At 42.0% G+C, this 23552-nt stretch overlaps 1 protein-coding gene and 1 pseudogene; one reads left to right on the forward strand and one right to left on the reverse strand.

Annotated features, from left to right (window-relative positions):
* Erich1 (glutamate-rich 1) overlaps positions 1 to 23552 on the forward strand; it is a gene marked incomplete at its 5' end in the record, with an annotated part of 52793804 nt that overhangs the window by 23154441 nt on the left and 29615811 nt on the right.
* On the reverse strand, positions 20329 to 20781 carry LOC108353101 (glyceraldehyde-3-phosphate dehydrogenase pseudogene; annotated as a pseudogene).

Below are 23552 nucleotides of genomic sequence, written 5' to 3' on the forward strand. Positions count from 1 at the left end.
TTTTCCCAGTATTTCCCCCAAACAACTTCAAGTCAGCATGCTGCAGGGTTTCTTCTAGTAACTCCAGTCACAATAGCTAAGTTACAGAACAAACCTGGGTGTCCAAGAACAAAGAAAGAAATAAAGAAAGGAAATGTGGTGTATCTGGAGTGGAATATTTTTTCAGCCATAAAAAAGTAAGAAGTCACATGCAAGAAAATGGATACCGCTGAAGGTAACCGGATTAATTAAACAAATCATGCCAATCCCAGAAAGACAAACATGTTTTCTGTCATTTGTGGTTCTGAGACCACATGTATGTATACATGACATGAAAATAGAAATAAAACTGTCTAAAGGCAAGAGATTAACAGGAACAGAGAGAAGGGCGTGTGGATTATGGGGATTAGAACATGCTCAAAATATGATGTATATTATGAAAAATTAAATAACTCATTTAAAAATAGTGATTTCCTTCCCATCATATTTCCAACAACTCCATGTATACACATGTATATACAACTTCATATATATATATATATATATATATATATATATATATATAATTTATTTTTTTAATTCTGAGAGTAACAAGAAGATAACAATGAGAAGCTGAGGGTGCATGTATTACAAGTGAATTTTGTTCATGTGCTTAAGATAATGTCTGGCAGGGTTGGGGATTTAGCTCAGTGGTAGAGTGCTTGCCTAGGAAGCGCAAGGCCCTGGGTTCGGTCCCCAGCTCCGGAAAAAAAGAACAAAAAAAAAAAAAAAAAAGAGATAATGTCTGGCTATGTGAGTCTCCTGACTCTGCCTCTTGAGTGCAGGACTTGGATGTGTGTCACTGTGCCTAACCATTTCAGGTTAATTTTTACAGACCTTCCTTTCCTGCATGCCCCATGTATCTGCATGTTCAGGGAAGAACACTGCCCATTGAAGAGCTCACCTGGTCTCAGGTAAGCAGTGGCCCACACCACCTGTGGTCAGTCATGTGGCCTTGGCAAGTTCCTCAGAGATCATTTTTATTCAGCTTCTTCTCGTTTTATAGGATCTTATCTTCTGTGTTCTTGGGGGATTTTCTTGGTTGTTTGGACAGGTCTCACATAGTTCAAGCTGGTCTCCCAACTTGCTATATAATCAAGGTTGATCTTGAACTTCTGGTTCTCCTTTTGAACTTCTGATCCTCCTCTGTCCCTGGGATTACAGGTATGTGCCATCGTGAACAGTAGATGTCAGAACTACAGCAATTGGGTTCTACCATAGACCTCCAAATGGCTTGCTTCCACTTCAGTTCTTTATTCATATCTCTCTCTCTCTCCTTACCTCCCTTCCCCTCTCCTCCCTCCCTCTCTCCTTCCCCCCTCTCTCCCCTCCCCCATTTCCCTTGTCACACCCCTCCCCCTCTCTCCATCTTTCTTTACCATGTGATATCTCAGAAAGGTCTTTCCTCAGTATCCTGTGCAGGCTATTACTCTCAACCCCATCACTGCCTTTTCAATGTACTTTGCAGTTTGTACAATGCAGAATAGACACAATGTAAACTTTGCCAACACAGTCACTGGGAGTATACAAACCAGTAGCAAGGCATATTGTCACAGTGTTGTGCAAAGCCTTACCTCCACCTACCATTTCCAGAAATTTTCATTAGTATAAACAGGGACTTTGTACTGCATCGCTGTTCTGATAGTCTTCTATTTGTCTTGTTGGTGATGGGGGACAGTGTCCCTGCTCTTAAGAGTTTGGGGAAGGCCAAATGCATGCCATGTAACCCTGGAAGGCTGAGACCGACAAGTATGGAGATTTATTAGCTGCAGCCAAGAGGAAGAATACAGAATGAAAACACAGAAGGGCCTCCTTCAGAACAGAAATGTAGGGGAACATAACAGGAGTCTGGAGAAGGTAACTCCTGCCTCCCAAATTCCTATGGTGGCTTGTTCAATAACTTCCAGAGGCTACCAGGGAACTAAAACCACCACATAAGCATCAGCAGGAACTGCCCTGAGTCCCATGACAGAAAGGCTGTTTGTTTGGGAGATCTTATCCATATGAACCTGTAGGGGGGGGAACATGAAGTTAAGTCATCCATCCATGGTTCCTTATAATGTCCTCAGGTATCAGAAACTGCGTAATAGTAAGCCTTAGAGTTCAGACTCAGTCCAAAGGCAATTCCCAAGTCCTTTCCATGGTTTAGTCCTTTGACCACTTGCCACTGTGCTTTATTTATCCATATATAATCTGCCCATTCACATGAAAAGACCAACAGGACAGGGGTTTCCTCAGAGTTTGGTCTCTTACTATAGTAGGACTACAGTCCTACTATATCTACAAGTCTACTAAGCACACAGCATGACCTCAAATGTTTGTGAAACTAATCGATAGTATTTGTTCCACATTTTGTCATACTTGTAACTAATTTTCTTATAAGGTATCCAGTCTTCCAAATCACCCTGAGTTAGGTCTCTGCAATGATGAAATATCACATCTAAACAAATGGGTTAACATTTTTGTGCTTTCAGCCACTGTAAGGAAGGGTAGGATACTAGACATCTGACCTCGTCAGAGATGGTTCCTTGCATGGGGGATGGTGCAGAAACTCAGAAATGGTCTAAAGCATGGAGAATACATGTCAGTGGAATGTTCATTGGCAAGCGGATCATCTGTATCACACCACCTCCGAAAGGCTCAAGGACCATTGTGGAAAGGGGGGAGCAGAAAGACTGTAGGAGTCAGAAGTTGGGGAGAACCAAACTATTTGGCAGGCAGGGCAGGACCACTGTACTCATGAACATATAGCATCTGTGGATGCCTGTAACAGAACTGACACAGGACCATGCCGGTCACATTGCAGCATGGAGAGATAGGGGTCTTAGATGAGCTATGAACAGTCCATCTCAATTCTATGATCTACCTTGCAAGAATAACTGTAAAAACCAGCCATAGACTTAGCCTATAGCCTGGTCCCAGGGCTCAGTTTCCCACCAGCAGATTTTATACCCTTGAGGCAGCCATCTGGCTTTTGAACAGTTTCTTGAACTGTAAAATGGGGTAATAGCCAACCTACCCATGTTTTACAAGGATGACATTATATGTAATTAAATAGTAGGCAGAAAGCTTATTAAACATCAGGGGAAGCTAATGCTGTCATCAGTACCCAACACAAGGACATCTGCTTGTCTGTAACCCTAGGGGCCCAGTACATAGCTGCTTTACTTCACAGCCTCTAACCCACCTCTCCTAGTCTCACCAAGCTTCTGACCTTGCACTTGGAATATTAAGTTAGAAAGCAATTTCTAGAACTTCATCCTACCACTGAGCCTTCTAGCATCAGAATCCATGAACTCTCTTACCATTGATACTCTTATCCAGAGCCAGGGTTTTATTTTGATAGTTTTACTTTTACTTTTTTCCCTCTTCTTTTTTCATTCCGACTGAGTTTGTAATTTGGGTTAACTTTTCTTCCCTTTATCTAGCTTCCTAAGATAGAAGCTTGCATGGTATTCAGACATTTCTTATTCTCTATTACAAGTGTTAATCCTATAAATTTTCCTCTTGGGTACTACATTAGCTGCGTCTCATACATTTTAATAAACAGTAATTTTATTGCAATTCAGTTCAAAACATTTAGAAATTTATTTGACCATTGTATTACTTAGGAGTGCATTTATTTCCAAACATTTAGGAATCTCTCATATGTCTGAAGCTGATTTTTCTGTTGCCAAATAAATGTTATTTCTATTGCCAAATGAAATTCATAAAATAATATTTAGTCAGAATCAAATGAATTACAAGGGAAGAAAAAAAGGCAGTGAGAAAATTTCCAATGCACATGTGAAAACAACCTTCTCCAGCTATCTGCCTGAATGAAAGCATTTGGAAGCCTTGGACTTGAGGGAATAGCATGAGTTTCTGACCACCCTGGAGGACACAGCACATTCTAGATAGAAAGCTGGGACTATACAGTGACACCCTGTCTTAGATGGGGAAGGACACTTCATACACATCAAAGGAAAAATCTAATAAGATGACATCTCAATTCTGAGCATCTATGCTCCAAATGCAAGGGCACACACATTTGTAAAAGGAACATTATTAAAGCTTAAATTGTGCACATTAAGACTGGGATACCAAACTCACTGCTCCCAAACCCCGTGGGAGAGAGAGCTCACCGCCGAGACAGGTGGGCACTCCTGAGACTGCAGAGCAGAAGAGACCACCAACACTGCCCACCCCTGCCCACATCCCTGGCCCAAGAGGAAACTGTATACGGCCTCTGGATTCCCTTGGATAAGGGCACAGGAGCAGGAAATTCGCTGCGTCTGAGACACCGCCGGAACCTGAAGGGACCGACCAGATAAACAGTTCTCTGCACCCAAATCCCGTGGGAGGGAGAGCTAAACCTTCAGAGAGGCAGACACGCCTGGCAAACCAGAAGAGTCTACACTCGGCCCACATCTCTGACTCCAGAGGAAAACACCAAACGCCATCTGGTGCACGGAAGCTCCCGGAAAGGGCAGCGCAGATCTTCCTGGTCGCTGCCGCCTCGGAGAGCTCATAAGCAACACCCCATGATCAAACTTAAGCCTCTGGACCACAGGTAAAACAAACCTTCCAGCTCCAAGCGACCTGCCTGGTGAACTCAAGACACAGGCCCACAGGAACAGCTGAAGACCTGTAAATAGGAAAAACTACAGGCCCGAAAGCAGAACACTCTGTCCCCATAACTGGCTGAAAGAAAACAGGTCTACAGCACTCCTGACACACAGGCTTATAGGACAGTCTAGCCACTGTCAGAAATAGCAGAACAAAGTAACACTAGAGGTAATCTGATGGCGAGAGGCAAGCGCAGGAACCGAAGCAACAGAAACCAAGACTACATGGCATCATCGGAGCCCATTTCTCCCACCAAAGCAAACACGGAATATCCAAACACACCAGAAAAGCAAGATCTAGTTTCAAAATCATATTTGATCATGATGCTGGAGGACTTCAAGAAAGACATGAAGAACTCCCTTAGAGAAACACAGAAAAACATAAATAAACAAGTAGAAGCCTTCAGAGAGGAATCACAAAAATTCCTGAAAGAATTCCAGGAAAACACAATCAAACAGTTGAAGGAATTAAAAATGGAAATAGAAGCAATCAAGAAAGAACACATGGAAACAAGCCTGGATATAGAAAACCAAAGGAAGAGACAAGGAGCCGTAGATACAAGCATCACCAACAGAATACAAGAGATAGAAGAGAGAATCTCAGGAGCAGAAGATTCCATAGAAATCATCGACTCAACAGTCAAAGATAATGTAAAACAGAAAAACATACAGGAAATCCAGGACTCAATGAGAAGATCAAACCTAAGGATAATAGGTATAGAAGGGAGTGAAGACTCCCAGCTCAAAGGACCAGTAAATATCTTCAACAAAATCATAGAAGAAAACTTCCCTAACCTAAAAAAAGAGATACCCATAGGCATACAAGAAGCCTACAGAACTCCAAATAGGTTGGACCAGAAAAGAAACACCTCCCGTCACATAATAGTCAAAACACCAAATGCACAAAATAAAGAAAGAATATTAAAAGCAGTAAGGGAAAAAGGTCAAGTAACATATAAAGGCAGACCTATCAGAATCACACCAGACTTTTCGCCAGAAACTATGAAGGCCAGAAGATCCTGGACAGATGTCATACAGACCCTAAGAGACTACAAATGCCAGCCCATGTTACTGTATCCTGCAAAACTCTCAATTAACATAGATGGAGAAACCAAGATATTCCATGACAAAACCAAATTTACACAATATCTTTCTACAAATCCAGCGCTACAAAGGAAAATAAATGGTAAAGCCCAACATAAGGAGGCAAGCTACACCCTAGAAGAAGCAAGAAACTAATCGTCTTGGCAACAAAACAATGAGAAGAAAAGCACACAAACATAACCTCACATCCAAATATGAATGTAACAGGAGGCAAAAAAATCACTATTCCTTAATATCTCTCAACATCAATGGCTTCAACTCCCCAATAAAAAGACATAGATTAACAAACTGGATATGCTCCCTCGGATCCCGGCCCGCAGCAGCTCTCTGCTCCCAGACCCCGTGAGAGAGAGAGACCCAACCGCCTGGTCAGGTGGGCACTCCTGAGGCTGCAGAGCGGAAGAGACCACCAACACTGCTCACCCCTGCCCACATCCCTGGCCCAAGAGGAAACTGTATAAGGCCTCTGGGCTCCCGTGGGGGAGGGCCCAGGAGTGGCAGGACCCCTGCCTGAGACACTGCCTGAACCTGAAGGAAAAAGACCGGATAAACAGTTCTCTGCACCCAAATCCCGTGGGAGGGAGAGCTAAACCTTCAGAGAGGCAGACAAGCCTGGGAAACCAGAAGAGACTGCTCTCTGCACACACATCTCGGACGCCAGAGGAAAAAGCCAAAGACCATCTGGAACCCTGGTGCACTGAAGCTCCCGGAAGGGGCGGCACAGGTCTTCCTGGTTGCTGCCGCTGCAGAGAGCCCGTGGGCAGCACCCCACAAGCGAACTTGAGCCTCGGGACCACAGGTAAGACCAAATTTTCTGCTGCAAGAAAGCTGCCTGGTGAACTCAAGACACAGGCCCACAGGAACAGCTGAAGACCTGTAGAGAGGAAAAACTACACGCCCGAAAGCAGAACACTCTGTCCCCATAACTGACTGAAAGAGAGGAAAACAGGTCTACAGCACTCCTGACACACAGGCTTATAGGACAGTCTAGCCACTGTCAGAAATAGCAGAACAAAGTAACACTAGAGGTAATCTGATGGCGAGAGGCAAGCGCAGGAACCCAAGCAACAGAAACCAAGACTACATGGCACCATCGGAGCCCAATTCTCCCATCAAAACAAACATGGAATATCCAAACACACCAGAAAAGCAAGATCTAGTTTCAAAATCATATTTGATCATGATGCTGGAGGACTTCAAGAAAGACGTGAAAAACTCCCTTAGAGAACAAGTAGAAGCCTACAGAGAGGAATCGCAAAAATGCCTGAAAGAATTCCAGGAAAACATAAATAAACAAGTAGAAGCCCATAGAGAGGAGACACAAAAATCCCTGAAAGAATTCCAGGAAAACACAATCAAACAGTTGAAGGAATTAAAAATGGAAATAGAAGCAATCAAGAAAGAACACATGGAAACAACCCTGGATATAGAAAACCAAAAGAAGAGACAAGGAGCTGTAGATACAAGCTTCACCAACAGAATACAAGAGATGGAAGAGAGAATCTCAGGAGCAGAAGATTCCATAGAAATCATTGACTCAACTGTCAAAGATAATGTAAAGCGGAAAAAGCTACTGGTCCAAAACATACAGGAAATCCAGGACTCAATGAGAAGATCAAACCTAAGGATAATAGGTATAGAAGGGAGTGAAGACTCCCAGCTCAAAGGACCAGTAAATATCTTCAACAAAATCATAGAAGAAAACTTCCCTAACCTAAAAAAAGAGATACCCATAGGCATACAAGAAGCCTACAGAACTCCAAATAGATTGGACCAGAAAAGAAACACCTCCCGTCACATAATTGTCAAAACACCAAACTCACAAAATAAAGAAAGAATATTAAAAGAAGTAAGGGAAAAAGGTCAAGTAACATATAAAGGCAGACCTATCAGAATCACACCAGACTTCTCGCCAGAAACTATGAAGGCCAGAAGATCCTGGACTGATGTCATACAGACCCTAAGAGAACACAAATGCCAGCCCAGGTTACTGTATCCAGCAAAACTCTCAATTAACATTGATGGAGAAACCAAGATATTCCATGACAAAACCAAATTTACACAATATCTTTCTACAAATCCAGCACTACAAAGGATAATAAATGGTAAAGCCCAACATAAGGAGGCAAGCTATACCCTAGAAGAAGCAAGAAACTAATCGTCTTGGCAACAAAACAAAGAGAATGAAAGCACACAAACATAACCTCACTTCCAAATATGAATATAACGGGAAGCAATAATCACTATTCCTTAATATCTCTCAATATCAATGGCCTCAACTCCCCAATAAAAAGACATAGATTAACAAACTGGATACACAACGAGGACCCTGCATTCTGCTGCCTACAGGAAACACACCTCAGAGACAAAGACAGACACTACCTCAGAGTGAAAGGCTGGAAAACAACTTTCCAAGCAAATGGTCAGAAGAAGCAAGCTGGAGTAGCCATTCTAAAAAACCCAGGACAGCTAAAGCTATCCTCAACAATAAAAGGACTTCAGGGGAAATCACTATCCCTGAACTCAAGCAGTATTACAGAGCAATAGTGATAAAAACTGCATGGTATTGGTACAGAGACAGACAGATAGACCAATTGAATAGAATTGAAGACCCAGAAATGAACCCACACACCTATGGTCACTTGATTTTTGACAAAGGAGCCAAAACCATCCAATGGAAAAAAGATAGCATTTTCAGCAAATGGTGGTGGTTCAACTGGAGGGCAACATGTAGAAGAATGCAGATCGATCCATCCTTATCACCCTGTACAAAGCTTAAGTCCAAGTGGATCAAGGACCTCCACATCAAACCAGACACACTCAAACTAATAGAAGAAAAACTAGGGAAGCATCTGGAACACATGGGCACTGGAAAAAATTTCCTGAACAAAACACCAATGGCTTACGCTCTAAGATCAAGAATCAACAAATGGGATCTCATAAAACTGCAAAGCTTCTGTAAGGCAAAGGACACTGTGGTTAGGACAAAACGGCAACCAACAGATTGGGAAAAGATCTTTACCAATCCTACAACAGATAGAGGCCTTATATCCAAAATATACAAAGAACTCAAGAAGTTAGACCGCAGGGAAACAAATAACCCTATTAAAAAATGGGGTTCAGAGCTAAACAAAGAATTCACAGCTGAGGAATGCCGAATGGCTGAGAAACACCTAAAGAAATGTTCAACATCTTTAGTCATAAGGGAAATGCAAATCAAAACAACCCTGAGATTTCACCTCACACCAGTGAGAATGGCTAAGATCAAAAACTCAGGTGACAGCAGATGCTGGCGAGGATGTGGAGAAAGAGGAACACTCCTCCATTGTTGGTGGGATTGCAGACTGGTAAAGCCATTCTGGAAATCAGTCTGAAGGTTCCTCAGAAAATTGGACATTGAACTGCCTGAGGATCCACCTATACCTCTCTTGGGCATATACCCAAAAGATGCCTCAACATACAAAAGAGACACGTGCTCCACTATGTTCATCGCAGCCTTATTTATAATAGCCAGAAAATGGAAAGAACCCAGATGCCCTTCAACAGAGGAATGGATACAGAAAATGTGGTACATTTACACAATGGAATATTACTCAGCTATCAAAAACAATACCTTTATGTAATTCATAGGCAAATGGTTGGAACTGGAAAATATCATCCTGAGTGAGCTAACCCAATCACAGAAAGACATACATGGTATGCACTCATTGATAAGTGGCTATTAGCCCAAATGCTTGAATTACCCTAGATCCCTAGAACAAAGGAAACTCAAGACGGATGATCAAAATGTGAATGCTTCACTCCTTCTTTAAATGAGGAAAAAGAATACCCTTGGCAGGGAAGGGAGAGGCAAAGATTAAAACAGAGACTGAAGGAACACCCATTCAGAGCCTGCCCCACATGTGGCCCATACATATACAGCCACCCAATTAGACAAGATGGATGAAGCAAAGAAGTGCAGACCGACAGGAGCCGGATGTAGATCTCTCCTGAGAGACACAGCCAGAATACAGCAGATACAGAGGCGAATGCCAGCAGCAAACCACTGAACTGATAATAGGACCCCCGTTGAAGGAATCAGAGAAAGAACTGGAAGAGCTTGAAGGGGCTCGAGACCCCAAAAGTACAACAATGTCAAGCAACCAGAGCTTCCAGGGACTAAGCCACTACCCAAAGACTATACATGGACTGACCCTGGACTCTGACCCCATAGGTAGCAATGAATATCCTAGTAAGAGCACCAGTGGAAGGGGAAGCCCTGGGTCCTGCTAAGACTGAACCCCCAGTGAACTAGACTATGGGGGGAGGGCGGCAATGGGGGGAGGGTTGGGAGGGGAACACCCATAAGGAAGGGGAGGGGGAGGGGGATGTTTGCCCGGAAACCGGGAAAGGGAATAACACTTGAAATGTATATAAGAAATACTCAAGTTAATAAAAAAAAAAAAAGAATCGACAAATGAGATCTCATAAACCTGTAAAGCTTCTGTAAGGCAAAGGGCACTGTTGTTAGGACAGAATGACAACCAACAGATTGGGAAAAGATCTTTACCAATCCTACAACTGATAGAGGTCTTATATCCAAAATATACATCTTGAAATATACTTGAAATACACAAAATGTACTCATGAAGTTAGACCACAGGGAAACAAAAAAATATTAAAAAAATGATGTTCAGAGCTAAACAAAGAATTCACCACTGAGGAATGCTGAATGGCTGAGAAACACCTAAAGAAATGCTTAACATCTTTAGTCATAAGGGAAATAAAAAGAAAGAAAAAAAAATAAAAAAATAAAAAAAAAAAAACAAACTGGATATGCAACGAGGACCCTGCATTCTGCTGCCTACAGGAAACACACCTCAGAGACAAAGACAGACACTACCTCAGAGTGAAAGGCTGGAAAACAACTTTCCAAGCAAATGGTCGGAAGAATCAAGCTGGAGTAGCCATTCTAATATCAAATAAAATCAATTTTCAACTAAAATTCATCAAAAAAGATAAGGAAGGACACTTCATATTCATCAAAGGAAAAATCCACCAAGATGAACTCTCAATCCTAAATATCTATGCCCCAAATACAAGGGCACCTACATACGTAAAAGAAACCTTACTAAAGCTCAAAACACACATTGCACCTCACACAATAATAGTAGGAGATTTCAACACCCCACTCTCATCAATGGACAGATCATGGAAACAGAAATTAAACAGAGACGTAGACAGACTAAGAGAAGTCATGAACCAAATGGACTTAAAAGATATTTATACAACATTCTATCCTAAAGCAAAAGGATATACATTCTTCTCACCTCCTCATGGTACTTTCTCCAAAATTGACCATATAATTGGTCAAAAAACGGGCCTCAACAGGTACAGAAAGATAGAAATAATCCCATGCGTGCTATCAGACCACCACGGCCTAAAGCTGGTCTTCAATAACAGTAAGGGAAGAACGCCCACATATACGTGGAAGTTGAATAATGCTCTACTCAACGATAACCTGGTCAAGGAAGAAATAAAGAAAGAAATTAAAGACTTCTTAGAATTTAATGAAAATGAAGGTACAACATACCCAAACTTATGGGACACAATGAAAGCTGTGCTAAGAGGAAAACTCATAGCTCTGAGTGCCTGCAGAAAGAAACAGGAGAGAGCATATGTCAGTACCTTGACAGCACACCTAAAAGCTCTAGAACAAAAAGAAGCAAATACACCCAGGAGGAGTAGAAGGCAGGAAATAATCAAACTCAGAGCTGAAATCAGCCAGGTAGAAACAAAAAGGACCATAGAAAGAATCAACAGAACCAAAAGTTGGTTCTTTGAGAAAATCAACAAGATAGATAAACCCTTAGCCAGACTAATGAGAGGACACAGAGAGTGTTTCCAAATTAACAAAATCAGAAATGAAAAGGGAGACATAACTACAGATTCAGAGGAAATTCAAAAAAATCATCAGATCTTACTATAAAAGCCTATATTCAACAAAACTTGAAAATCTGCAGGAAATGGACAATTTCCTAGACAGATACCAGGTACCAAAGTTAAATCAGGAACAGATAAACCAATTAAACAACCCCATAACTCCTAAGGAAATAGAAGCAGTCATTAAAGGTCTCCCAACCAAAAAGAGCCCAGGTCCAGACAGGTTTAGTGCAGAATTCTATCAGACCTTCATAGAAGACCTCATACCAATACTATCCAAACTATTCCACAAAATTGAAACTGATGGAGCGCTACCGAATTCCTTCTATGAAGCCACAATTACTCTTATACCTAAACCACACAAAGACCCAACAAAGAAAGAGAACTTCAGACCAATTTCCCTTATGAATATCGACGCAAAAATACTCAATTAGGGTTGGGGATTTAGTTCAGTGATAGAACGCTTGCCTAGGAAGTGCAAGGCCCTGGGTTCAGTCCCCAGCTCCGGAAAAAAAAAAAAAAAAAAAAAAAAAGAACCAAAAAAAAAAAAATACTCAATAAAATTCTGGCAAACCGAATCCAAGAGCACATCAAAACAATCATCCACCATGATCAAGTAGGCTTCATCCCAGGCATGCAGGGATGGTTTAATATACGGAAAACCATCAACGTGATCTATTATATAAACAAACTGAAAGAACAAAACCACATGATCATTTCATTAGATGCTGAGAAAGCATTTGACAAAATTCAACACCCCTTCATGATAAAAGTCCTGGAAAGAATAGGAATTCAAGGCCCATATCTAAACATAGTGAAAGCCATATAGAGCAAACCTGTTGCTAACATTAAACTAAATGGAGAGAAACTTGAAGCAATCCCACTAAAATCAGGGACTAGACAAGGCTGCCCACTCTCTCCCTGCTTATTCAATATAGTTCTTGAAGTTCTAGCCAGAGCAATCAGACAACAAAAGGAGGTCAAGGGGATACAGATCGGAAAAGAAGAAGTCAAAATATCACTATTTGCAGATGATGTGATAGTATATTTAAGTGATCCCAAAAGTTCCACCAGAGAACTACTAAAGCTGATAAACAACTTCAGCAAAGTGGCTGGGTATAAAATTAACTTAAATAAATCAGTAGCCTTCCTCTACACAAAAGAGAAACAAGCCGAGAAAGAAATTAGGGAAATGACACCCTTCATAATAGACCCAAACAATATAAAGTACCTCTGTGTGACTTTAACCAAGCAAGTAAAAGATCTGTACAATAAGAACTTCAAGACACTGAGGAAAGAAATTGAAGAAGACCTCAGAAGATGGAAAGATCTCCCATGCTCATGGATTGGCAGGATTAAGATAGTAAAAATGGCCATTTTACCAAAAGCGATCTACAGATTCAATGCAATCCCCATCAAAATACCAATCCAGGGGTTGGGGATTTAGCTCAGTGGTAGAGCACTTGCCTAGCAAGCGCAAGGCCCTGGGTTTGGTCTTCAGCTCCGGAAAAAAAAAACAAAAACAAAAACAAAAAACAAAAAACAAAATACCAATCCAATTCTTCAAAGAGTTAGACAGAACAATTTGCAAATTCATCTGGAATAACAAAAAACCCAGGATAGCTAAAACTATTCTCAACAATAAAAGGACTTCGGGGGGAATCACTATCCCTGAACTCAAGCAGTATTACAGAGCAATAGTGATAAAAACTGATATTGGTACAGAGACAGACAGATAGACCAATGGAACAGAATTGAAGACCCAGAAATGAACCCACACACCTATGGGCACCTGATTTTTGACAAAGGAGCCAAAACCATCCAATGGAAAAAAGATAGCATTTTCAGCAAATGGTGCTGGTTCAACTGGAGGTCAACATGTAGAAGAATGCAAATCGATCCATGCTTATCACCCTGTACAAAGCTTAAGTCCAAGTGGATCAAGGACCTCCACATCAAACCAGACACACTCAAACTAATAGAAGAAAAACTAGGGCAGCATCTCAAACACATGGGCACTGGAAAAAATTTCCTGAACAAAACACCAATGGCTTATGCTCTAAGGTCAAGAATCGACAAATGGGATCTCATAAAACTGCAAAGCTTCTGTAAGGCAAAGGACACTGTGGTTAGGACAAAACGGCAACCAACAGATTGGGAAAAGATCTTTACCAATCCTACAACAGATAGAGGCCTTATATCCAAAATATACAAAGAACTCAAGAAGTTAGACCGCAGGGAAACAAATAACCCTATTAAAAAATGGGGTTCAGAGCTAAACAAAGAATTCACAGCTGAGGAATGCCGAATGGCTGAGAAACACCTAAAGAAATGTTCAACATCTTTAGTCATAAGGGAAATGCAAATCAAAACAACCCTGAGATTTCACCGCACACCAGTGAGAATGGCTAAGATCAAAAACTCAGGTGACAACAAATGCTGGCGACAATGTGGAGAAAGAGGAACACTCCTGCATTGTTGGTGGGATTGCAGAGTGGTAAAACCATTCTGGAAATCAGTCTGGAGGTTCATCAGAAAATTGGACATTGAACTACCTGAGGATCCAGCTATACCTCTCTTGGGCATATATCCACAAGGTGCCCCAACATATAAAAAAGACACGTGCTCCACTATGTTCATAGCAGCCTTATTTATAATAGCCAGAAGCTGGAAAGAACCCAGATGCCCTTCAACAGAGGAATGGATACAGAAATGTGATACATCTACACAATGGAATATTACTCAGCTATCAAAAACAATGCCTTTATGAAATTCATAGGCAAATGGTTGGAACTGGAAAATATCATCCCGAGTGAGGTAACCCAATCACAGAAAAACACACATGGTATGCACTCATTGATAAGTGGCTATTAGCCCAAATGCTTGAATTACACTAGATGCATAGAACACATGAAACTCAAGACGGATGACCAAAATGTGAATGCTTCACTCCTTCTTTAAAAGGGGGAACAAGAATACCCTTGGCAGGGAATAGAGAAGCAAAGATTAAAACAGAGACAGAAGGAACACCCATTCAGAGCCTGCCCCACATGTGGCCCATACATATACAGCCACCCAATTAGACAAGATGGATGAAGCAAAGAAGTGCAGGCTGACAGGAGCCAGATGTAGATCTCTCCTGAGAGACACAGCCAGAATACAGCAAACACAGAGGCGAATGCCAGCAGCAAACCACTGAACTGAGAATAGGACCCCCGTTGAAGGAATCAGAGAAAGAACTGGAAGAGCTTGAAGGGGCTCGAGACCCATATGAACAACAATGCAACCAACCAGAGCTTCCAGGGACTAAGCCACTACCCAAAGACTATACATGGACTGACCCTGGACTCTGACCTCATAGGTAGCAATGAATATCCTAGTAAGATCACCAGTGTAAGAGAAAGCCCTTGGTCCTGCTAAGACTGAACCCCCAGTGAACGTGATTTTTGGTGGGAGGGAGGCAATGCGGGGAAGGTGGGGAGGGGAACACCCATAAAGAAGGGGAGGGGGAGGGATTAGGGGGCTGTTTGCCCGGAAACCGGGAAAGGGAATAACATTCGAAATGTAAATAAGAAATACTCACGTTAATAAAAAAAAAAAGAGTGGGATACCTACTATCAATACCCTACTCTCACCAATCAACAGGACATGCAGTCAAAAACTAAATGGAGAAATAATGAAACTAACCAATGTTATGAATCAAATGGACCAAATATATCTACAGAACATTTCATCCAACCACAAAAGAATATACCTTATTCTCAGTTCTTCACAGAACCTTCTCCAAAATTGACCATATATATAGTAAGTAACAAAGCAAGCCTCAACAGATACAAGAAAATCATAAAACATCTTTATCAGTCCACCATAGATTGAAAGCTAGACTTCCCCATCTCTTTTGATTAATTTGGTTGAAAGTCTATTTTATTAGATATTAGAATGGCTATTCTTGGGTTTGCTTTAAAAAAACCAAAAAACAAACAAACAAACAAACAAACAAAAAACCAAACAACTTTTTTTCAGCCCATTACTCTGAGGTAATGTTTATCTTTGTTGCTGAGGTTTCTTGTATGCAGCAGAATGATGGATCCTGTTTTCACATCCACTCTGTTAGCCTGTGTCTTTTTATTAGAGAATTGAGTCCATTGGTGTTGAGAGATGTTAATGACCAGTGATTGTTAATTTCTGTTATCTTGATGTTGTTGTTGTTGTTGTTGTGGTTGGTGGTGGTGGTGGTGGTGGTGGTGGTGGTGGTGGTGGTGTGTGTGTGTGTGTGTGTGTGTGTGTGTGTGTGTGTGTGTTTCCCTAGCTTTTGATGGTTTGGAATTACTTATTTCCTGTGTTTTCTTGGATGTTATCCACCTTATGTTGGAGTTTTTCATCTAGTATTTTGTGTAGGGCTGGATTTGTAGATAGATATTGTTTAAGTTTGGTTTTGTCTTGAAATATCTTGTTTTCTCCATCCATAGTAATTGAGAGTTTTACTTAGTATAGTAGTCTAGGTTGACATCTGTGGTTTCTTAGAGGCTGCAAGACATCTGTCCAGCCCCTTCTAGCTTTTAGAGTCTCTGTTGAGAATTCAGGTGTAATTCTGATAGGTCTGCCTTTGTATGTTACCTGGCCTTTTCCCCTTGCATCTTTTAATAACCTTTCTTTGTTCTGTAGCTTTAGTGTTTTGATTATTATGTGACAGGAGGGTTTTCTTTTTTGGTCCAATCTGTTTGTTGTTCTGTAATCTTCTTGCATGTTTATAGGCATCTCTTTCTTTAGGCTGGGAAGTTTTCTTCTATGATTTTGTTGAAAATATTTTCTGGTCCTTGAAGCTAGGACTCTTCACCTTCTTCCATTCTTATTGTTCATAGGTTATGTCCTTTCATGGTATCCCAAATTTCCTGGATATTTTGTGTCAGGAATTTTTTAGATTTAACATTTTCTTTGACCCATGTATCAATTTCTTCTATTGTCTCTTCTATGCCTGAGGTTTTTTTCATCTATCTCTTGTGTTGGTGATGTTGTTTCTGTTCTCTTCCCTAGGATTTCCATTTCCAGGATTCCCTCAGTTTGAGTTTGTTTTATTGCTTCTATTTTCACTTTCAGGTCTTGTACAGTTTTATTCATTTCCTTTACCTGTTTAGCTGTATTTTCCTGTATTTCTTAAGGGATTTATGTGTTTCCTCTTTAAAGACATTTACCTGTTTGGTTGTATTTTACTCTATTTCTTTAAATGATTTATTCATTTCCTTTTTAAAGCCCTTTTCTTGTGCTTGCTGTAGTTGAATAGCTGTGCTCTGAAGGTGTCACATTGTCCTGGCTTTTGTTGATTGTATTCTTGAGCTGGCCTTTAGCAATCAGGTTGTCCCTGAATGTTCCTGTTGTAGTAGGATCCTGTCATTGATCCTAGTGTGGTAGGCCTCTAGTGGGTAGCCATGGACTGGACAATGGAATTCAAGAAGGCAAAAGTTGGGTGTGGCCCTGAGCCCATGGTGGTTAGGGTAGAAGATGGACAGAAAAGTGTCAGTATAATGTAGTTCCAGGGAACAGCAGGCTGCTCAGGGAAGCTGAAGTGCCTCAGAGGACTCTGAGAACAGAGGAAATGAGTGAAGTGGGGGAATCTAACCTGTATGCTTCCAGATCAGCAGGTCGGATAAAGGTGCTCTGTGTGGAGCCCCTGGCTGTCCTGGAAATCATTTTGTAGACCAGGCTGACCACAACGCAGAGATTTGCCTGACTCTGCCTCCCTGGTGCTGGGATTAAATTACAAAATGATTAGCATAAACGTCAGTTTTTGGTGATTAGCATCTGCTTACTTAGTTCTTTTTTGACCTTTTACTTTTAAACTCTATATATTTTATTTGAGATGAATTTCTTAGAGCAGACTTGATGCAGGCAGAGCATTGCTTTTTGGTCTGTCATTTTATGGAGTGTCACAGCTGTTTATATCTAATGTTGCTGTAAACAATGTCGATCTCCTTTTATCTCTCAATATTTGTGGGTTTTGTTTGCTCCTCGTGCTTAGTTAATTTCATGAGTTTAGTATTTTTATCTCTTGTATCAGCTAATTGTTGGTTGTTTCTTTGAGTTTACAGTGATGTGCCACATCTTGTACAGGAAACCATCATTAATGTTTGATACTCACTCCCACGGTGTCACCACATACCTTATTTCTGTGTTATAACAATAAGTTGTTGCTTGTGTTCAACCATTCTGTTCTCATGTAACACTGAAAAGCCAAATTAATTACCTGTTTATCATATCTGGAACCTTCCCCCTAGTTCCTATTATCTTCCTTAGTCCCAAAGAGCACCATTTAATAGTTCTTGCAATCCATATCTTCTGCTAATATAGTCTCAGCTTTGTTTGTCTGAAAATATTTTAAAGTCATCTACTCCCTCCAGGATCTCATTATATAGCCCAGACTGGCCTCAAACTTGAAATTATTCTGTCTTAGCCTTCCCAGTAGCTAGACTTTCAAACATATACCACCACTCTTAGTATGACTCATTTGTAAATGTTTGGATACAAAATTCAAATTTACAGGGCTTTTGTTCTGTTCTGTTTTGTTCTGTTCTGTTTTGTTTTGTTTTACAACCATTGAGTACAGTCTTAGGGTTTTATTGCTGTGAAGAGACATCATGACTATGTAAACTCCTATAAAGGAAAACATTTAAATAAGGATGGTTTTTATCCATATCTTCATGCAAGAAACATGGCAGTACACAGGCAGACACGGTGCTGGAGAAGGAGCTGACAGTTCTACATCTGTGACCTCGGGTAGCAGGAAGAGAGTGAGACATAGGCCCAGCTTGAGTGGCTGAGACCACAGAGCCTGCCCGGACTGACATGCTTCCTCCAGCATGCCACACCCACTCCAACAAGGCCACAACTCTCAGGAGTGCCAGTTGTCTGAGCCTATGGAGCCATTTTCATTCAAAGCACCACAAGTGCCCTGAAGAGCCCATTCCATTGTGATTACTTGCATTGTTTTATGACATTTTGAGTCCTTATAAATATTCTTTCCTCTGTGTGTGTGTGTGTGTGTGTGTGTGTGTGTGTGTGTGTGTGTGTGTCTTATAGGTACTTACCCACGTGCATGTGTGAAGACAGATGTTAATATTGGAATACCCTCCTCTAGCTCCCTGTACCTTGTTTTGAGACCAGGTCTTTTACTGAAAGAAGAGCTCGTGTTTTGGTTAGCTTCTGGGGATACACCTGTTTCTGCTCCCCACTCCAAGCTGGGTTTATAGGCATCCACTGTTACACATGAGCTAGTCTAACTCATGTCCCCACACTTGCAGAGCAAACACTTCTTCCCACTGAGTCATCCCTCCGAACTTGCTTTTAGCATTTGATTATAATGTACCCCACGCTGGTTTTCTTGGATGCTTGGATAAGTTCAGGTCCTTGGACCTGCGGGTTGATACCGCTATTAAATGTGGAAACATTTCAGCCACTATTTTTTTTTTAAACATTTACTTCTCCTGCCCTGTTGGACTTTACTTAGAAATGGATTAGGTTGCTGGATCCTAGCACAAAGACTGTTAAGGTTCTTTCAGGACTCCGTGGGCATAAGTCTATGCTTAACTGACCTATGTGTGTGTGCGCACACAGTCTAATTTACTATTAAGCTAATGTACTGAATTTTTTATTCCAAATAGTGCATTTTTTTTAATTCTAGAAGTTGTAGTTTGCTAGTTTTCCTATCTATTTCTATCCCCATTGTATGTTTCCCTCTCTTTCATCTCTGAGCTGTTTCAAGAGTGCTAGGAGGTCACACTTGCACTGAACTACACCCCAATCCACTGTTTGCCAGCTACTCTGGCTTCTCATACAAAACCCAGCCACCCAACCCACCAAAGACTGAGTAACAAACAACTAAGCAGGATGCACAGGTGTAAGGTCTGGAAAATCCCAGTGCTGCTTTAAAGAGACATAAGAAATTAGTCTGTTGTGATCCAAGTATGAGTGGCCACGGGGCAGAAATACAGATTCAGGTCATCTCAAATGACATGTTCTACCATGAAAATCAGGGGAATTTTTACAACCACAGTACAAAGTCATAGATCAGCGCATTTGATAACTGCACAGGTAGGTAGATAAGGTAAAATAGTTGAGTAAGACGGTCAAGTCAGGTGACCTTTTACATCGTTGTCATGAGAGTGTTAGGTCAGATAAAGACTTACATTCTCAAGGTCCAAGAATGACCTGTATCCCAAGCCACCCAGTGCCTTACAGCACCTGCATTTAGTCATCGTTGGGAAGGAATGAACCATCTGTGGCTGGTACTTGTTGAAGAGTTCAGTTTTAATATAGTTCCTTTACAAGTGTTTAACATTATAGGGCTAAGAGCCTCTCACTCTGGAGGAAGTATTGTCCTTGTAATATTCCTACCTGCTCAATGATAGGACTGCACTCTGCAGAGAGGATGACACCTGTCCTTGTATACAGCCAGTGGGGGAAGTGGGAGAGATTGATCTATTATTTTATTTTTTGGGTGCAGCAAACCTTATTGATGGTATTCAAGAGAGTAGGGAGAGCTCCCTAGTCCCCTCCTGTTATTATGGGGGTCTGGGATGGAAATTGTGAGGAAGATGCTCAGTGTTGGGGGCCAAGTTGGGATGGGGACTCCTCAGCAACTGAGGGCCTCTCTCTTGCTCTCAGTATCCTTGCTGGGGTGGGGTGGGTGGTCCAGGGTTTCTTACTCCTTGGAGGCCATGTAGGCCATGAGGTCCACCACCCTGTTGCTGTAGCCATATTCATTGTCATACCAGGAAATGAGCTTTACAAAGTTGTCATTGAGAGCAATGCCAGCCCCAGCATCAAAGGTGGAAGAGTGGGAATTGCTGTTGAAGTTGCAGGAGACGACCTGGTCCTCAGTGTAGCCCAGGATGCCCCTTAGTGGGCCCTCAGATGCCTGCTTCACCACCTTCTTGATGTCATCATACTTGGCAGGTTTCTTCAGGTGGCATGTCAGATCCATAATGGATACATTGGGGGTAGGAACTCGGAAGGCCACGCCAGTGAGCTTCCCGTTCAGCTCTGGGATGACCTTGCCCACAGCCTTGGCAGTTGGTGATGCAGGATGCATTGCTGACAATCTTGAGGGAGTTGTCATATTTCTCGTGGTTCACACCTATCACAAACATGGGGGCATCAGCGGAAGGGGCGGAGATGATGACCCTTTTGGCCCCACCCTTCAAGTAAGCCCCAGCCTTCTCCACGGTGGTGAAGACACCAGTAGACTCCTCAACATACTCAGCACCAGTGTCACCCCATTTGATGTTAGCAGGATCTCGATCCTGAAAGATGGTGATGGGCTTCCCGCTGATGACCAGCTTCCCATTCTCAGCCTTGACTGTGCCATTGGATTTGCCATGGGTAGAGTCATACTAGAACATGTAGACCATATAGTTGAAGTCAATGAAGGGGTCATTGATGGCAACAATCTCCACTTTGCCAGATGGAGAGAAGGCAGCCCTGGTAACGAGGTGCCCAATACAGCCAAATCCGGTCACACCAACCTTCATTATCTTGTCTATGGGACAAGGCTAGCACTGCACGAGAAGATGAGACTGTCTCTGGAACAGGGAAAGGCAGATAGCCTTATTTTATTTTTACATGTATTAATCTCTCAGGCCTTAAATATTTCCTCCTGCTTGTTCTCAGTCAAGTTGCTACTGAAGGGCCATTTGTATCATGTGTTTTTGACAAAGTGACACAGGCCAGTTTATTGGAATAACATCACTTTTGTCCATCTTGAAGATGGCTTCTTGGAACATTGGCTTGCCTGCTCTGTGCCAGGGGTACAGCAGTCACTTTCCTGTGATCAAAGTAGGGTGGAGTTGCCTGGAGGACCCCTTTCTGATTAACTCATGATATTCAAGGTGACTTTGGGTCCTGAGCTTTTTTGGGAAACTTCTTGGGAAGACCCAGGGTTGGAGGCTGCTCTTGGCCTATTCTAGTGTTAGCAGAACCGAGTCCGTCTGCTCAACACACAAAAGCTAAGATTTGGAGAACATGAATGGCAAGAAGGAAATTGGGTTTATTCAAAAGTTGGAACATTGAAGAGATGGGGAAAATCTAACATTTCCTCCCCCAGAAAAGACTCTTTTGGGGAATCGAGGTAAATGACTGGGCTTAAACAGGGAATAGGAGAGCAATTCAGGAATGTTGGGAAGATAGTATGCTGAGCTCGGGTAACGGTGTCAGGAAGGCCATACTCAGGGTGTGTGTCTCCTTCCTCCTGGCTGGAAAACTGCAGCAGATTTTGGTCTCCTACAGGTGATTCCTAGAATCTCAGTTAACAAACAAGCTACTTTTTCCTCTGTGATGTTAAACGGCACAGGAGTTGATACACACTGGGTTGACACCATGAACGAGTATAAGAAGAGTGGTACACATCCTAATGTTATCTGAAGGTCACCCACTAACCTGGATGTTTTAAACCTAGAGAGATTGCATATTAGCTTACCTCCTAATTGGTTAGGTGTGGCCCTGCTTTGGGAAAGAAAGGAAAAAGGACATTCACGAGAGGGAGAATTACCACAAACTAGTCTCTCAGAGCTGTTCAGGCTGGAAAGACTCTGTTTTGGGTGATTTCCTGTGATCCAACAAAGGCTAGAATCATTCTAAATCCAGGAGTTGACAGTGATCCTAGTGTACTGTCTCAGTGTCTGGAGAGTGAGGAAGAAATCAGCCATCTTGGAGAATAGGAAGCCAGCCATCTTGGAAGTTTACCATCTTCATTACTTTGTCATGCCCCCTCCTCTCCCTGGCTGCCTATCCAGAAATCTAGCTCCTAGTCTGTCAGGAACTATGGAGGTTTGACCTGAAGGACTTGGTTCTCTCCTTTCACCATGTGGCCAAATGTTAATCCGACCAGGTAAGAGTTAAGACCACTGTACTGGCTGGTTTTGTGTATCAACTTGACACAAGAAGGAGCCTCAGTTGTGGAAATGCCTCCATGAGACCCAGCTGTAGGGCATCTTCTCAACTGGTGATCAAGGTGGGAGGACCCAGCCCATTGTAGGCGGTGCTGTCTCTGGGCTGGTGGTCTTGGGTTCTATAAGAAATCAAGCTGAACAAGCCAGTAAGTAACATCCCTCCACGGCCTCTGCATCAGCTCCTGCTTCCTGACCTGCTTGACCTCCAGTCCTGACTTCCTTTGGTGATGAACAGCGATGTGGAAGTGTAAGCTGAATAAACCCTTTCCTCCTCAACTTTCTTCTTGGTCATGATGTCTGTGCAGGAATAGAAACCCTGACTAAGACAACCACTGCCACAATTTTTAAGTCAAATTTGAAACAAGATTTATTAAATACTGGCCAGGATGAATTACAATGGCAAACCCCACAAGGATCCCACCTTCATCCAATTCGGGATGAGCATACCTCCTGACATACTTCCCGCCCACATACCTCCCACCTATGTGTGAGCGAGCACATCCTATGTACTTGGAGCAACTGACCCTGTTTACAGAAGGGAAAACAGTGGCTTGTTTTCTTACATGAACAACAGCCCCCAGCATTCCTGGGAGTTATCTGACCTTGGGCAAGTGGCTAGAGGCATTTTGGGGGATTTTATAAATCTCTTAAACACAAGAATTTAAACTTAGTTATCACACAAACTCAGTCATCAGGCACCTTCACCCACTGAGGCATCTCACATACCCCAGGAAAATGTAATTTTTATTTATTTTTAATGAGAGGTGAAAGTGAATGGGATCCATGGAATGGTCCTAGAAAGGTGATCACAAGTATGACTTTGTGACATAAAAACCAAACCATGCCAAGTGCAAACGTGAAGCAGTGACTTGTTTCTGTGTATGTTTTGTCGGATTACAAGTGTGGTTAATCACCAAAGAGAGGTTCAAAAGTGTGGGGTGTCCCATCTCCAGCCACCTAG

This window comes from Rattus norvegicus, chromosome 16, assembly GCF_021556685.1.
Source record: "Rattus norvegicus strain SHRSP/BbbUtx chromosome 16, alternate assembly SHRSP_T2T, whole genome shotgun sequence".
Classification (NCBI taxonomy): Eukaryota; Metazoa; Chordata; class Mammalia; order Rodentia; family Muridae; genus Rattus; species Rattus norvegicus.